Source organism: Panthera onca, chromosome B3, assembly GCF_046562875.1.
Source record: "Panthera onca isolate mPanOnc1 chromosome B3, mPanOnc1 haplotype 2, whole genome shotgun sequence".
NCBI lineage: Eukaryota > Metazoa > Chordata > Mammalia > Carnivora > Felidae > Panthera > Panthera onca.
The window spans coordinates 50,366,292-50,380,263 of NC_138344.1; the positions used below are offsets into that span (position 1 = coordinate 50,366,292).

The 13,972-nt window shown below is 37.3% G+C and overlaps 1 long non-coding RNA gene across 4 annotated transcripts in view; it reads right to left on the minus strand.

Moving 5' to 3' along the window:
- The window catches only part of LOC132669092 (uncharacterized), a 48,021-nt gene that overhangs the window by 13,469 nt on the left and 20,580 nt on the right, over positions 1-13,972 (minus strand). For all 4 annotated transcript variants that reach the window (XR_009605996.3, XR_009605994.3, XR_009605997.3 and 1 more), the window contains 2 exons: positions 9,161-9,408; positions 7,747-7,865 (listed from right to left, as the gene is read on the minus strand). This is a non-coding gene — a long non-coding RNA (uncharacterized LOC132669092). The remainder of the gene's footprint in view (positions 1-7,746; positions 7,866-9,160; positions 9,409-13,972) is intronic.

Below are 13,972 nucleotides of genomic sequence, written 5' to 3' on the forward strand. Positions count from 1 at the left end.
TTTTATGATGTTGTGATTTATATATTTTGGGTCTTGTCCATGTTTTCTGGCTCACAGCTCCCAAAACCTTTGGAATTTCCTAACTCATAAGAGCAATGGGAACATCTTTTGTTATAGTTGGTCTCTTGTCCTTAGTTCTTAGATACTCTGTTCTGGGCTTTTCTCTTTATATTTTAGTTGTGTAGGTTTCTATTCACGTATCTTCAAGCTCATTGATTCTTGCCTTGACTTTGTCCATTCTACTGATGAGCCCATCAAGACATTCTGAATTTCTGTTTTTAATTTCTAGCATTTCCTTTGGTTCTTTCTTACAGTTCCCATTTATCTGCTTACATTACCCATCTATTAAGGTGTACTTTTTCTTTTTTTTTCATTAGAACCTGTGACATATGAATGATAGTTATTTTAAATGCCTTATCTGATAATTCCAAAATCTGTGTCATCTCTGAGTTTGGTTTTGATACTTGCTTTATCTCTTCAGTCTGTGAAGTTTCTTGCCTTTTTAATATGCCTTGAAGTATTTTAGTGAATATCAGACATAACACATTGGATAATAGAATATAATATAAATGTGCCTTTATCATGACTGCTAGGTACTAAATTGTGCCCCGCACCCCAAATTTATATGTTGAAACTCTAACCTCCGATCTGACTGTATTTGGGAATAGGGGCTTTAAGGAGGCAATTAATGTTAAATGAGGTCATAGGGTAATGTTTTAATCTGATAGGATTGAGGCTTACTGTCCTTATGAGATATCTCTCTTTGTCTCTGTCTGTCTCCCTCCCTTACGGTCGGCCCCTCCCCCTCCCTCTACCCTTCCCTGTTTCTCTCTCCCTCCACTTGCACTTCTGTGCACACACAGAGGAAAGACCAAGTGAGGGCACAGCAATAAGGCAGCCCTCTACAGGCCAAGAAAATAACTCTCATCAGAAACTAAACATGGACCATGCTGGCACTCACATCTTAGACTTTCCAGCCTCCAGAACTGTGCAGAAAGAAATTTTTGTTGTTTAAGTCACTCTTAAGGTATTTTGTTATGGCAGCCCAAGCAGACTAATACAATGATGTTTCCTGTTAATCTGGATAGGAGTTGGTCTGTGTTTAATGTTGCTAGAGGTGCCAGAGGCTTCTGTTTGGTCTGGTGACTGTTTTTGTCTCTTCTGTTGATTTCATTTCCCTAATAACTCCTTCTTAAACAGCATCTGCATCTTGCAGCTCTCAGTTGTAATCCACTGCTGTTATACTGGAGCCCTGTTGATGCAGTGTTAAGGTGCCGGGGAGGAAGGGTTTTCTGTAGTCTTAGGACTCAATCTCAGACTTTTAATGGGCCTGTGTCCTTGGGCTGTGACCTTGACAAGTGTTTCTTACCTCTGGTTATACTTCAAAATGGTTACTTTCTCCCTCAGAAACAAGAGAGGACTTTTCTTGGATCTTCACCAGGAGAAACTGGTAGGGTATACGTTTATGGCTCCAGTGGCTTCTGCCCCAGATAAACTGAATGTTTCTGTGATTTTCTGTTTTCACCTGCACCTACAGATTTCAAGGTGTGGTGTGCCCTGTAAACTAAATTATCTGATGGATCCAAAAATAGTCATTTATTTTTTACTGCGTTCAACTTTTCTCTTGTGAACATGGGGAGTGATGACTTCCAAACTTTTCATATGTCAAAGTGAAGACCAGAACTTGATCACTCACTTACCATACAGAGCATTACAGCACCTGAGCTTTATCAAATTTCATTACTTTTTCTAGCCACAATTCCTAAATAGGTCTCTTAAACCTTATTTGGGATACATTTAAATCAATATGCCAACTTTTTGTTGCTGTAATTTTAAAATCTTGGCATGTATGGCATATACTTAAATAAGATTAATGCCTATATTTTAACTTTTCTCAAAAATCATTAGATCCTTAAGGTTTCTTGAAGCCTACAAAATACCAACTATCCTAAAAATAATAAGATATAAAATTAGATGTGTTTACTGGCAAATTTTATTCACAAATTCAAAAGCTATTTACCAAATATTTTAGTCACTAGTAATATTCCTAACTTCAGTACAGAAATCTTGCTTGAGCCTAACAGAGATTGTATTTAAAAAAAAATCTTTTACACTGCAAATGAAAATTTTTACTCAAAAAATGAATTTGTTCACCTTAACATAGTTATTATAAACAAATTGTTAGTCAACACAATAAAAACTTCAAAAGAAATTCATTTCTGCATATTACTCATATTGTCCTTAGGGAACACTGACTTCATAAATAAAGAAATTTAATGTTCTATGTGAAGTACCGTGAGCAGAGGCAAAAATAAACATATATTCTTACACTGGCCATCAGAGAGTCCAAGAGGATGTTTCATTGTATAATTCCTTTGAAAAACAAAATTACTTATTGTTATGAAAGGTCATCTCAAAAAAATAGACAACCATTCGTAAATTTTTGTAAACAGTGGTATAATTTATGATCAGAATAAAGGTCTTACCATTCAGGCTATTTGCCAATACTATCATGTTTGTGAATAAATTACACAAATTAAAGCTTGTAGCTATGCACTTACCTAACAATTTATATTTTTCATTCTCTACTAAATTTTTTTTAAATTTTTTTTAATGTTTTATTTATTTTTGAGACAGGGAGAGACAGAGCATGAACAGGGGAGGGTCAGAGAGAGGGAGACATAGAATCTGAAACAGGCTCCAGGCTCTGAGCTGTCAGCACAGAGCCCGACGCGGGGCTCGAACTCACGGACCGCGAGATCATGACCTGAGCCGAAGTCGGCCGCCCAACCGACTGAGCCACCCAGGTGCCCCTCTACTAAATTTAAGTTAGGCAGGTGGTATCCTGGAGACAACATCCTTATAAATCTCTGATTTGATCATGGACAATTGGACAATTATGCCACATCATTTCACAGAATTAGAAAAGCCCTCCTACATTGGTCAATTCTCCAAACACTATGCTTATCCATAATTTGAATAATTAAGACACTTACACTGTTCTAAATCTTATTTATCTCTTAAAAATATACCATGGAAATTCTCCCAAGCCCACATTACTGAAAGAGGAAAGGAGCTTGTGCATTGGTGGATACTTTGAGATACAACTCAAGTAAAAGAAGGATGGTAATCCCAAGTACTAAATCTTATCATAATGGTTACCAATTGTGAGCTAACTTCAGTTCAATTTAACCCAATAAATATTTACTGAGCACCTGCTTATGTGCAGTACACTTGTTTGAGTTGTTCTCTCAATGGGAAAGTACCTGGCAGGTTCAAGTCAGAAGGTTAAGTGGAAGAGTCAGAATGAGAGAGGGGAGGAAGTCAGAGAGATGATGGGGCAGGATTGGGAGTGGTTATAGGGGGAGGAGGCAGATCATATAGAGCCTTGTAGACACTTGTAAACCCTCTGGCTTTCTCTCTGAGGGAAATGGAGAACCATGGTAAAGTTTTCAGCAGAAGAGCAAGATGATTTGACTCATGTTTTAAGAGTGTCATTTTGACTACTCTTTGAAAATGGAAAATAAAAGAAAAAGAAGAGAAGCAAGGAGAATTTTTTGGAGGTCAATGCAGTATTGTAGATAAGAGGTAATGGTAGTCTGAGCCACAGTGAGAGAAGTGGAAGTAAAGGTAAACTCAAAAGGGAATTTCTGAATGATTGGATGTGGAGTGTGAAAACAAGACCCAGCAGTGATCCTATGCATTTTGACCTGTTCTGTTGTAATGATGAAGTTGCCATTAGTTGACATGAAGAAGGTTTTGAGGGGGAGAAAATCACCAGTTCAGTTTTTGATATGTGCATCTTAAGATCCCTAAAACAGATTGTATGTTGAACTGGATAGGCACAAAAAACCCAATACCTATAAATTTTTTCCACATAAATCTCTACTGTAGGCAAAAAAAAGGGGGGGACCCATAACTGAATGGCAACAAACCCATTCTTTCTAAATATTGTTTTCTAAATAATAAAAATATGAATAAAAAGAAAAACAAAATTGGGGTGCCTGGGTGGTTCAGTTGGCTGAGCATCTGACTTCAGGTCAGGTCATGATCTCGTGGTTTGTGGGTTTGAGCCCTGCATCGGGCTCTGTGCTGACAGGTCAGAGCCTGGGGCCTCCTTCGGATCCTGTGTCTCCCCCCCTCTCTTTCTCTCTCTCTCTCTCTCTCTCTCTCTCTCTCTCTGCCCCTCCCCCACTCACACTCTGTCTCTCTCTCCTTCAAAAATAAATAAACATTAAAAAAATTAAAAAAAAAAGAAAAACAAAATAAAGATCACTGGCTTTGAAACTCTTCAGAAAAAAAATGCTTCTATTCACATAACATTCTAAATGCTTTTGAAAATTTGAGAACTAATTAGCTTTATCACTATAAAGAGATAGAGCTTGTTTGGAAAAAAAAAAAAACTAAAGGAAAAAAATGGAGAGTATTCAGATAGAGTGGACTGACTGGTCACAAATTATATTCTATACTATAAAAACCTCCTTGGGATCTGAAAAATTAATGGTTGCTGAGTGTCCAAAAGCCATACAAGTACTTCTGCAACATTTGAAAATAAATTAATAATATAAATTAAACTATATGAAATTGTCAATATTTTCAACTTTCATCAATTTTGAACTACAAAATAGCAATTAAATATGGTCCAATCTAACATATAATAAAGTTGCAAAGAAACAATCACACATTAGACAAAGGGCATGTTTTGCTCATTCTTTTCTGTTCAGAAAATAAATATTAACTTTCCACTGCCCATACAGTGGTACCAAACAGTAACTCAATAATTCATTTCAGCCAATATTTGTTGAGTTTTCATTCTCAGTAAGGTCCCTGATAGATGCTGCTGGATAAACAAAGATGAGGGAATATAGAGCTTGACAAGCTTACAATATAATGAAGATGAATAGAATGAGCACCAAAGTAATTGCACTGGAAGTTAGAGCGAGTGGGATTCCAAAAAGGAAATTTCCAAATTTCCAAGTTAAAGAATGTTTTCATGCAAAAAGTGACATTCAGCGGGAGGGATGAAGGAGCTGGAATACTTCCAATGAGACATAAAGAAATCTGAGGGAGATTAACACTGAGCTTTAAAGCTGTGTTTTAAGGGTCTTTGAATAGAAAAGGAAAGAAAGAAAAGAAAAGAAAATTTCTCAGGGCTGAGAAATGCTTCCATAACTATGCTAAAGAATCCCCAGTGCTTTATTTATTTGTTTCTTCTCATTCATTAATTACTCTGTGTTTCTGCAATCACTGTGGGGACCTAGAAGGCAAGAATTAACACTTCCACTCCAATTTCTTTTGGAACAAATTCAGGAGGATAAGCCCACATAATACACAGCAACACTAAATAAACTAGTAAGTATCTCATTAAAACTTGGAAGAATAAAATCCTAAAACGAGTTTCTTTGAGCAAGGAGTGGTACATTGTCCATTACTACTAATTTAAAATATTTAAACTATTACTTTCTCTTTATTTAAAAGGCTGCTTTTACCCTGTTATTTTAATAAGCATAAAATATATTAATAAATACTTTCATAATTCACAAGTAACCTCAATTACCTATCTCATTTTTTCCATAACTTATCAAATTCCTTAAATACAAAATAGAGGTTTTTAAAATTCGAATCCTCATCAGTGGGACATTGATACTCTTGAAAACAAAGTATAAGATACAGAACCCAGTAGATGAGTATATTATTTCTCTCTTTTTGGAAACCTTAAACTATGTACGTAACATGTCATATATATTTTTTCTTATAAAGATTCTTATAAACATATAAAAAGCTTATTTTTAAAATCATATTCTTATTTGAAGATTAGGAAAAATACAGAAGTCCTTCAAAAAGGGAGAATTATGAATAAAGAAGATGTGGTATGTGTATGATGGAACACTACTCAACAATGAGAAAGAACGAAATCCTGCCATTTGCAACAATGTGTATGTAACTGGAGGGTATGATGCTGAGTGAAATAAGTCAGTCCAAGAAAGAGAGATATCATATGTTTTCACTCATATGTAGAATTTGAGAAACTTAACAGAAGACTACAGGGGAAGGGAAGGAGAAAAAAAATAGTTTCAAACAGAGAAGGAGGCAAACCATGAGAGACTTTAAAAAAAAATTTTTAATGTTTATTTATTTTTGAGAGACAGAGAGACAGACAGCATGAGAGTGGGAGGGGCAGAGGAAGAGAGAGGGAGACACAGAATCTGAAACAGACTCCAGGCTCTGAGCTCTCAGCACAGAGATCGACGCTGGGCTCGAATTCTGAACAGTAAGATCATGACCTGAGCTGAAGTGGGGCACTTAACCAACAGAGCCACCCAGGCACCCCAAGAGACTCTTAAATAGGGAACAAACTAAGGGCTGATGGGGGAGGGGGAGGGGAAAATGGGTGACGGGCATTGAGGAGGGCACTTGTTGGGATGAGCACTGAGTGTTTTATGTAAGCAATGAATCATGGGAATCTACTCCCAAAGCCAAGAGCACACAATATACACTGCATGTTAGCTAATTTGACAATAAATTATATTTAAATAAAAGTTAAAGTTAAAAAAAATAAAATAAAATTACTCCAGACTTTTCTTTCTACAAAACTTGCTCCTTGGTGAGGCTGTATCCCTAGAATGAAAGCATAGCAACCATCACAGGCTTGCACATGACTGGCACTAGAAAAACATTTGTTGAATTGAATATGGTCTGATGAAATCTGTAACAAGTATGGACAGAACCAGTCTTAGTTGGGGAGTCAGGGAAAATTGGGGACAGAAACCCCTGCCTAGTAAGACCCTAAAGACAGAGGGAGAGTAAAGTAGTGGGTGACTGAGAAACAAATAAGGGAACTATAGAAAGAATGAGATGTGAATAAGGAGGGGGTGGAAAGAAGGAGGCTCTGCCCTGATAGAATTGGAGAGAAATGGCAACAAATCCCTGCCTCATAGTGCTGGACAGAAGTCACCTGTGGCTTGTGAGGGCCATTACTAAAACCTTATGCAGGATAATTAAAAAATGCTCATTAAGATTCATTCATTTTATGGGGCATGTGGGTGGCTCAGTCCGTTAAACGTCTGACCAGCTCAGAATTCATGGGTTCGAGCACTGCATCGAGCTCTGTGCTGACAGCTTAGAGCCTGGAGTCTGCTTCAGATTCTGTGTCTCCCTCTTCTCTCTGCCTCTCCCCCACTCATGGCCTCTCTCTCTCTCTCACTCTCTCTCTCTCTCTCAAAAATAAATATCACAAAAAGAAAGACAGCACTACTTATTAAAAAAAAAGATTGATTCATTTTAACCAGTTTGACATTGAATCTTAAAATATTTTCAGTTTAATCTCCTTGTTTTTCAGAAAAAAACAAATTCAAGTTTAGAAAGGTGACCTGAATTTTAACAATAAAATTACATAAATAATCTGTCTTCAGCCTCATAGGAAGGAATGTCTTTTAAAAAGAAGACTGAGTGCATACTGGCCATGTATTCAGCCAAGATGTTGCTGAGTTGGGTAGAGCTGGCCATAGGAGATGAAAGCATGAGCGGCTGGGGAAGAGGGGAGAGAGAGAGACAGGGAGAGTGTGAGAAAGAGAAAAGAAAGAAAGAAAGAAAAAGAGCAAGCAAGTGAGTGCACAATGGTTAGGAATAGATTCACTTTCTTTTCAAGTTCAGGTTTGTAGTTATCAATCCAGAAAAAGAAGGATTTGACAGCTACACTAGTCAGTTGGATTCTTCTCCATTAGGGACTCAACATATACACAAAACAGATATTACCTTGGTTTTTCATCAAACCATCAGGTGGAAGAATGTGCTGGGTCTTTGTCAAGGCAGAAGGGGCACGCTGCAATAAGGAGTATCATTCTTCACCAAGAACTGTCCAGTGACTGAGTGGGGTGGGGAAAATGAGAATGATAGAGTTGTAATTTAGTCTCTGTGTAACAATGTAAATTGTCGTTCTTTGATGAATGGAAATCAAAATTTCAAAGATTAGTGAAGATTCGTATTAGGATTTCCGAAGCCAGGGTCCCCATCTAACCCACATAGAGTGAGAGTAATGGTGGATAGGATGACAGGAGCCTGGGGCCCAGCTTCTGGAGTATTTAGGGTAGCCTTGTAATATACATAAAGTTAGTCTCATCTAGCTTCAAATGCCAATGATACCCATTTCTAGTTATGTGAGCCTAAATAAGACTTTTAATGTCTGTCTAAAATGTGAATAAATTCCATACTTCATACACTTATCGTAGGGATCAATTGGTAATACATGTGAAAATTTATGGCATACTTTTATGCACCTAATAAGCACTCAGTGAATATTTTCCCCTCCTTTGTATTCATGCAGTATTGTATCCTCCCTGGAAATACTTAATGTAAGGCTATCACATGAGAGCCTTCTAAGCATCTTTAAATCTAAGGAGCTGCAACAAGGCAGGGCACACACTAGGTAGATACAACTTGCCAAGGCAGCGGAAGTCCTTTGGCAGCTCTTGGAACCAGTCCTGCTACAGACCCTTTCTGACCATGATGCCTTCTTGAAAGTGAAATGGTTACAAATGGAATTTGTCCCTTAAGCTGCAGAAGTGGGAGGTAGGGAAGTGGGTGGAAATATCCAACAGTGTTTCATCAAACATATCAGAGCATTCTATGATCTTGCCATTTGGAAGGTCTAATTTCCGCTGGAGTTTCAATCAGGAAGTTGCTGTTTCAGCCAGTAGAGTGACATTTAACTGTTCCCATTCCCACATCCAGAACATATAACAAGGCAGAATATGGAAGGCAGAGCTCTAAGATCAGAAAGCTAGGAAGTCCTAGCATCAGACGGGCCCACACAGAGAAGGCTCATGCGTTAATACATAAAGATGTTTTACAGAGCAGATAAATGGGAGACAGAGTCCCCGAAGCAGTGCAAGTTACAACAATTTGTTACTCAAAGTCTGAGCCTTAAGCATTTCAGACTGGAACTGAACAATGCCATGCAAAGAGAATGGGATTTGGATATTCCTCGGTTTTAGTCTCGGTCTGCACTTACCACTGTAAGGTGATGGGGATGAGATTTGATTCCTGAGCTTTGACTCCTCAGCTGCAAGGTGGTAAAATGCCCACATTAAAGGGCTGTTGTGTGGAGTACATGAATTAGTTGTATAAAGTGCCAAGCATGAGGCCTGACAGAAAGTAGTACCTGAATAAGCTGTGGTGGTGTGGAGCAGCAGCAGGGGGAATAAAGTCCAACAACTGGAGAAGGAGTCCTTCTCAAGTTCTCCAGGAACTAAAACTTCTGGACAAGTAAGTCCAAATCCAAATGACTCAGAGAATGCCAAGGTTTCTGGTGGGGAAATCCCACTCAGTGAATACAGGCAGAGGGCAGGATTGAGGCCAAAACAGCACCCACATCAATATCAGGGACCAGCTGGAATAGACTGGAATGGACTGGAATGGAAGCAAATCAAAATTGAAGTAAAAAAGGATCCTGGGAAAGTACTGAGAAAAAAAAATCACTAAATGGGGAGTCTGCCTGGATCACAACCGTGACACTAGCTGATCAGATGACCTTGACAGGTCCCTTCATCTCCCTGTACTTCAGTTTCCCATTTGAGAAATGACAGCGTTATGTAGTTGATTTGGATAGTCCCTTCCAGAATTCAGCACTCTGTGAATCTCTTTTGTTACCCACTGTAACAACAATGAGGGTCTCCACTGGCCTTGTGCACACTTAACCTTGGCTATGCAGGGGACCCAAAGCATTTCCCCCAGACCTCAGCATCGAGGCAAGTTGGAGAGTGAAAAAAAAAAAATCTATCCTCAGACTTGCCCTAGGAATTTTTGCCCAGAGTTACAAAAAAAGATAAATCCCAGTACCCTGAAATATTTTATATGCTTATTCCAAACATTATAATGCTTCGTGGAAGTCTGAGGTTTTCAAAGTCAAAACAAAACCTATTTTGAAAGAAAAAACTTACTCTTCAGGTTTATGTACTTCTTAAAAGTAAAATGGAGTCTGGAAATTTTTCCTCTGAGATTTCACCAACAGCCAAACACAAATATTACTTCTTTGACAAATAACAGTTCTGTATTATGACTACAAAAAAAAAATTCTTGTCATAAAAATCTAATCTTGGGGAAATATAACTCTGTCTGCATGAAATAGCAATAATGGAACCAATATCTATCATTTCTGTCATTTATGCATTTAATTGCTTTACCAACAGCTCTATGAAAGGGCATATGATAGACGTGAACTGGCATTTGGCTCTCCCTTTTCGGTTTAAGAAAATTAAAGTAACTATTGAATCTCATGCAAAAAAGGCAGTTATCTTTTGAGAGTTTTGCTTGTGAGTCCACCCAAAAAACTGAGAAATACGCTGTACTTGTCAGCTTTTGCAGGGCTCTGACTGAAACCAAGAGGGAGTATTTCAAAGCAAACAGCAATAATAGTTGGTGTCAGAAGTGAAAAGAAATAAATTCCTCATTTTTGAGGGTCCCAAAGTTACAGCCTGCAACCCAGATCTACCACCAGCGGCCCTGCCCTTTTCCAAGGCTGGCATTCACCTATGGTAAGATAATAAATTTGCATCATTTTACATTAAAAAAAGTCAATTGCTGGTTCTTCATTACATCTTTTCTTATAACACGGGTTTTCTAAGATGCTGTAGACACATAGTTCTTCCCAGATTCTCTGGGTATTCCAAAAAAAAAAAAAAAAAAAGAAGATGAGAAGCCATCTACTAAAAATGGCTGGAAGTCGTCTGCATTACTACTATATTACTACAATAGTAATATCATCATGAGTAGAGAAAAGGTTGCCCAAACTATTTAATGCTTAATAAATAACCTTTGTAAAGATCATACTAGTACATAAATCGGGACCTTAGAAATGTTACACTCACCTCTCCACCAAAACTATTTCTTGGACATTTTGACTGGACAAAGTTTGAGGACAAGAGTGGCCCATCACCACCAAATTGATTTTTAACAAGTATAAATTATGCCTCAGCTAACTCCGTTATATTATCAAATGGTGGAAAAGTGTAGAAATGTGAAAAAAGCGTGGACATGTCTTTTTTCAAAGAGCCATACAAGTCATCAAGGCTTGTCAGCATGAGTAATTCTGATTCCCTGTCATGAGATATAAAATATGTCTGACATAGTAAAAAATTAATCGTTACACAAACATACAAACACAAATAGAAGTAAGAACTCTGGATCACAAGAGTAATGAATTGCAATATGATAACCTTAGGTATATACAAAACTATTATAAACAAAAGTAGTATAGAAAAGATAATCTCCAGACTTGCAAATCTCAAAGATAATAACATATTTTATATAGATCTGTATAATAAAAAAATAGCAATGAGACAATGGAAAATTTTCAAGCAGTTCATAAATAAAACATATTCAATTAGGTTAAATATTTTAATATTTTATTATAATAGTAATAGCTGACATTAGCTGAACATAAAATAAGAACTAGATGCCATATTCAATACCTTAAAATGTATTATCCCAAATAATCTTCATATAACCCTCAAAGCTAAGTACTATTTATACCCATTTTACAAAGGTTAACTTCCCACAGTTTTACACATTCTGGGCATCTTCACACCAAAGGTGTCTTATCCCTACCTCCTATAATGTTTGTTTCTGGACTTTCTTTACCTTCGACATTGATCTGTGCTGACTCTTCTAACAAGACTCAAAGAGGTGGCTGAATGGATAATGGAAAGATCATAAATGTTAAAGAAATCACAGACGTTAGAGACTAGATGTACAGTCCTTCTCAATAATATTTGTATTTTAACAGGGTCCCTTTATGATTTTATGTAACAAATGCAGAATACTCTGCTTATTGGAAGCTACTGAAAGATTTTTTGAGAACGTAAGTCTTCTGAATACTTTCCAAATGAATGAATGTATTGATCAGAACTCTAATCGCAAGTTGACAAAAATTAACTTTCAAACCTCACAATGTCCATGACCAGAGAAAACTGACTATAGAAGTTCTAATCAGGTGGTTAAAAGCTCCATTTGGCAGCTTAAGGCAGATGCCCACCACTGGATAACTAAACTGTGACCAAGGAAGACGATGAAGAAGTTGGCAGCCTCTATTCATCCTCTAAAGGACACTCTACATCATTTCTCATTCATGTGAATCTGGCTTAAGGTGACCGAAAGTGACGGATGGCTGAGCAAAACTTCTTCAAAATTTACATGCATTCCACTTCAAATGTCTTCAAATCAGAAGTTATGATCCCAGTATAAGATGAAACTTTTTAAATTTTCAGGTATTTAAAATCACCACTTTGACAATGGAGATAGGGATGGCACACAGCTGTACAGACAGGACACAATTTTCAACTCTTAACATTCCCTATCCACGGAAACTTGGGTAAGCAGCAATCTCTCCAACTGGCCTGGCTATTTTGAGGCTCAAAAGAACTAAGACACTTAATAAGTATTACTTCTCCCCCTTCACAGAGCAAAACAAACAAAACCAATTAGATGTAAATTTGCACACACACACAACTTCTCCAGCTGGTTTGGTGAAGTTAATGCAGCCCTTAAAGGATGGGCTTAATCCTCACTGTGGCTCAGATGCTGCTGAAGTGTGACTTAAAACCTGTGATGCATTTGACAAGGCCAACATTACTTGGGGCTATACAGAAGAAAGATTGCTTCTTTCCTATTGCACTTCTAATTCAGCCCCAAGTTTCTTTTCTCTCTTGATATGTTTCTTTATTACCTTCCAAATTCAGACTCTTACAGGGTCGTTGTTTTATTCATGAACATTAAAGCTAAGCCATTGTTATCCTAAAACACATTTGGGTAATCTCTAAGGGGAGTAAGAGGCAATGGTGTTGGGAGGGGACCAGTGAGCAATCGCCTACATCTTATTTTGTCTATTATCTGTTGTAGTGTCTTAAGCAGAAAATTCTCAAAACCCTTTTTTTGTGTGATGATTTCAGTAAAGGAAGCATGACAAAGCAGCTTGCTTTTAAAGACAGGAAAAAGAAGCTGTGGTTAATTCCCATTAGAAATCTCATTTCATGAGCAGAGTGGATTATCCTAATCAGAGATCAGTATTTGGTCCCAGGAGAGCCCCCAGCTGACCTCACTGAAGCTTCCTGAAGCTAAAGCCCTTTCATGCTGTCACCAAAATGCTGACCTGCAGGTGTCCTCTGAAGCTGTGCCCACAGTTCTCTGAAAACTAAACATGCAGTTCCAACACTATTGGGCTTTTTCTTCAGCTCTTCAGAAAATACTTGCAAAGGTGCTGCTGCAACACAAATTAACTTCTTTGCAATTTAAGTAACTGGTCAATAAAGTTTATTCTGAATGAACAGTGATTTGCCATCTAGTTTCCTCAATCTTCATAATACAGTTTTCCAGCCAGCTTTCTAATTCTCAGATCTGAGTAAAATTACTGTTCATCCAGAGCTCTCATTATGACATTTGCAGACTCTTTTTGTTCTTGGCTTTGTTCCTGGTTATTTCCTTGGGTGGCTGAACCAAAACTGAAAAAGACGAGCAAAAAAAAAAATGTAGCAGGGAGAGCACTGGAAAATCTCTCAGCAGAGGCTGAAATTTACTTCTAGCCTCACCTCTTTCTAGCAATTTATGATCGAAGGGTCACTTCCCCATCTGTAAAATGGGCACAGTACTTGTCCTGTTTATTTTTTTTCTAACAGTAACCCTATTTCAGTTTTGTGGGATAACTGTATGGTTTAAACAAAAATGCCAGTCACCCTTGATAAAATGTGTTGCCTAAAAACAATCCAAAAAGAAAAATTATACACATACACACATGTAGCATAAGAAATTTAAATTTTTCTGTCATACTTTATACATTAGATTACGTGACCTGTATTTATCTTTTTTATTTAAAAAAAATCAGGATTTACTTCAAAAAAGTCATTGGTATATTTAAAAGAACTACAAGAACAAAGTTCCTGATTTACTAAAAGTCTATAAATAGCTATTAACATAAAGACTA